The sequence below is a fragment of the Nanorana parkeri genome, unplaced genomic scaffold (assembly GCF_000935625.1).
Source record: "Nanorana parkeri isolate BGI_ZX_2015 unplaced genomic scaffold, ASM93562v1 scaffold394, whole genome shotgun sequence".
Taxonomy (NCBI): domain Eukaryota; kingdom Metazoa; phylum Chordata; class Amphibia; order Anura; family Dicroglossidae; genus Nanorana; species Nanorana parkeri.
In genome coordinates this window covers 922,486-926,664 of record NW_017306662.1, presented here as the reverse complement: position 1 = coordinate 926,664, position 4,179 = coordinate 922,486, and positions in this window count along the sequence as shown.

Genomic DNA, 4,179 nt, shown 5'->3' with positions numbered 1-4,179 from the left:
TAGATATATAGATATATATCTGGCTTTTATAACATTTTCTGTAGGGACAATTCCCTTTAGATCTACCAACAAACCAGGACCTGTCTGGTTGGGTACAATCGAAATGAATATTTCACGTAGGTCCACATCTTGGTAAATCTAAATGGAGTTTGAACAAAGATTGTAGCCAGAGCCATTCTGAACCCATTCAGAACCTGTAGGCCAAAGTTGTCGGTCTCCTACAAAAAAATGCATAGTCACATCGGGGGGTGCTTCAGGAAAATGCTTTTTTGAATGCTTTGCAATCAGTTGCCGATGCTCTTTTAGAATAATAAAGTTTTAAGAATACCCGCCATCTTAGTGCAATAGATACATAGCCGGGGGGTAGGCAGTAAGGGCAGCTGCTTGGACATTGTGGCTGATGATGCAGTTGACTCACATTTTTATTTTATTTTTTTAAAGATAATCATCCAATTCCCACTTATTTCAGCAACCTAAAATAACCCGAACAGAGGCTGAATGATGTTGTGTTCAGTCAGATATGCCGTGGGCTCAATTCACAAAGCTTTAACATAAGGATGAGGATTTTTTATTTTTTTTAACCATTTAACTAATTTTCAAATCAAATTTTCAAACCGTCACTTATCCAGACTCAGCGAAAAAAATAACCGTCACTTATCCAGACTCAGTGAAAAAAATAACCGTCACTTATCCAGACTCAGCGAAAAAAAATAACCGTCACTTATCCAGACTCAGCAAAAAATAACCGTCACTTATCCAGACTCAGCAAAAAATAACCGTCACTTATCCAGACTCAGCGAAAAATAACCGTCACTTATCCAGACTCAGCAAAAAAATAACCGTCACTTATCCTGGCCGCTTTGTGAATGGAGCCTCACGTGTCCTAAAATGCATTGAAAATTCAAAGTTATACCTCTAAAATGCCAACACTCTACCGCAGAGCATTGCCGGTCATGTAGAGACTTTACTTTGAACGAAACAGGCAAACTTCGACCCTCCATCTGTGGGTGAAACTGTCAATCCCATCGTGCATCAGCCTCTGGGAGTCATGGCTGTGACTGTCAGAGTCTTGCATGTTTGTTACACAACCTTCTTTTTCCTTCCTGAAATACTTGAATCGGGACATTTGAACGATGTCTTAACCAGAACACTGCGCGTGAAGTTACAAGCATCGCCCCCCCCCGAATCGATTTGTAGCTTTCATAGAGCAGGCGGTAGGGTCACGAGATGCCTTCACATCCAGAACATTTTCATAATCTTATACATTTATACATAGTGATACTTTTTATTTATTTTTTAAACATGGCGGCCTTTTGTTGTGCAACCGCGGGCCTTAAAGTGTACCTGTTGGCCACACGCGTGAACCATTGTGTGCATTTGCCCATTCATTGGGAAACCAGTCACCTCACTGGCGTGGTCACCAGGCCCTAACGAACTGTAAAAGCCAGACCTGGTTTTGTGTGTCTGGAGCGTATGGAATACACGGCGAGCGCCGAGCCGAAATAAGAAATACTTTAATAATTCTTAAGCAACATCATGTAAAACAGCCAACAATGTTCGGGGGCCACAAGCTCCCTCTTCATCTGGGCTTGAAGATATGAATAGCTTAAATGGACTCAATGACCCTCTTGAGCAAACCGGCTCTGTTTGTGTGTTAGAAGTTCAAACGGTTTTGCCGAGTGCTCTAGCGAGTCCATTGAAGCTTTTCATATCCTCAAGCACAGATGAAGGCTGGTGGCTCCCGAAACGCGTTAGATTATTTCAATGTGATTTCCCTAAAGAACCATTAAATTATTTTGGACTCTTTGTCTTCTGACTTGGGGCTCTTGGTGTATTCCATATGCCAGGGGTGGGCAACCTTGGCGCTCCAGCTGTTGTGGAACTAGTCCCGTGAGGCATTGCCGGGACTCTGACAGCTGCTTGAGAGGCATGAAGGCATTTGGAGTGCCAAGGTTGAATATTCCCTGCCATAGGCTTTCAGTACCTCCCTTGGTAACCATAGTAACGGATCCTTGCTTTATGCGACCTTATTAAAGTAGAGTATCTCCTTACATCGAAGTGAATAAATACGATGATTGGAGAAGATACCTTGTGTGTGTGTCAGACAGGTACACTTTAGGTAAGGCGGTGTGCTAATTAGCAGCCCCCTCCCACCCATTCTAGGCAATCGGGAGAGCGAATACGCTAAGTTATTATATTTATTGGTCGGACTGGTGGTGGGATACCACGTAACAAAGAATAGCGGGGAGGGGGGCGGGGCTTGATGTATTTAATTTCGTTGTATACTTTGAAGGTAAAGACAAAGGGTTTGACGTTTTATTTTCTTTATCTCCTGTCGGATCTAGTCGAATATTTTGGGGAACTAAGTTATAACATGTACTGTAATGTCTTTAAAAAAAAACTCTGGCCGTCCCTGACCGGTGGAAGGTCGAAGGGCGCGGCCTGGTCACTATCTTTAGCCATTTTTTTTTCTTCTTTTTTTAACTCTTGCCGTGCTGTCTCCATGTTGTGAGCGGCGTATGACAATCATTGTACATATGTATCTTATTTCTGGCCGTAGCCTTTTTTTAAAAAAAAATTGTATCGAAGTCTTCCTAAAAAAAAAAATGTACTGCACAAATCCTGGATTGTACAGATTTTTTTTATTAATATTATGTCTTATTTTATTATTTGTAAAATAAAATAAAATTTCAATTTAATTTTCTGTGTGGTTTCTGATTTGCATGATCATATATGTATATGGTGGTGGTGGGTGGGTGGGGGGTGCACAGTAGTAAGACAACCATGAGGGTAGAGGTACATAGATACATCTTATTGGCCCAATAATGCAGGTAAAATCATTAGCAATTAAAGTGGGCCTCCTAATAACTTTAGAGTAGGGATGCACCGATACCGATACTAGTATCGGTGCCGAGTATCTGGGCCTGTACTCGTACTCGCTCAAATGCTCCGATGCCTGGCCCGATACTTAAGCTTCCGGTATCGGGAAGCCGGGCAGCAAGTCATTACACATGGCGCCTGGCTTCCTGATTGGCTAGAAAGCCGGCTCCTTGCTGTCTCATCACATGGTGACGAGGGAGCATGGAGCCGGCTACCCGGCCAATCAGGAAGTCGGGCGCCGTGGAATGACACGTTGCCTGGTTTCCTGATTGGCCAGCTTCTTGACCAATCAGGAAATCATACTAGTATCGGTGCAGAGTATTTGGGCCTGTACTCGTACTCGCTCAAATGCTCCGATGCCTGGCCCGATACTTAAGCCTCTGGTATCAGGAAGCCGGGTAACATGTCATTTACAGGGCGCCCCGGCTTCCTGATTGGCAAGAAAGCCGGCTCCATGCTGTCTCATCACCTGGTGACGGGGGAGCATGGAGACGGGTTCCCTGCTGATCGGGAAGCCGGGTGGTGAGTCATTACTGCCTGGCTTCCTTAACCTCTTGCCATCCGCCCGTAGTAAAAAAACGGACGGTCTCTATCTGTCCCCAAAAAAGGGTATAAAATTCATTTCAGTACAGCGCTGCATGACGGAATAAATGTCAGTCAAAGTACCGCAGCGCTGAATACTGAAAAATGGCCTGGATGGGAAGGGGGTTTAACACCGCGGATGTCAACTGGTTAATGGGACTTCCGGTAACGGTACCGTCTAGTACCGGGGGAAAAAAAATGTCGGTACTCGTACTCGATACCGAAAAACCGGTATCGGTGCATCCCTACTATAGAGTTTGCATACATCCATTCTTGACATATCACAATATACAGCAAAAGTTTACATAAAAAAAAAAAGATCATCAGTCTTCTGAAGGCAGGAGGAAGTATTTCCTCCGTCTCCTCTCCCCCAGTGATCAGTCTGCTGCTGGCAGGAGGAAGCATTTCCTCAGTCTCCCCCTTCCCCAGTGATCAGTCTGCTGCTGGCAGAAGGAAGCATTTCCTCAGTCCCCCCCCTCCCCCAGTGATCAGTTAAATTAGACCATGCGACCTCCCCTACAGAGAGGTCATATAATATTATATATAGCATACGCACTCATGCGTACTAATGACATATAATCAATGCATTTTTTGTTGTCAGCATCACAACTTTTGCTTACCCGGAGAGCAATGCTTTTACTCACTGGAGTAGCTACACACCTGTGGAGCCCCAGAGCACATTTTGGACAATGGTCCCTTTTTTATTGCACACCATTA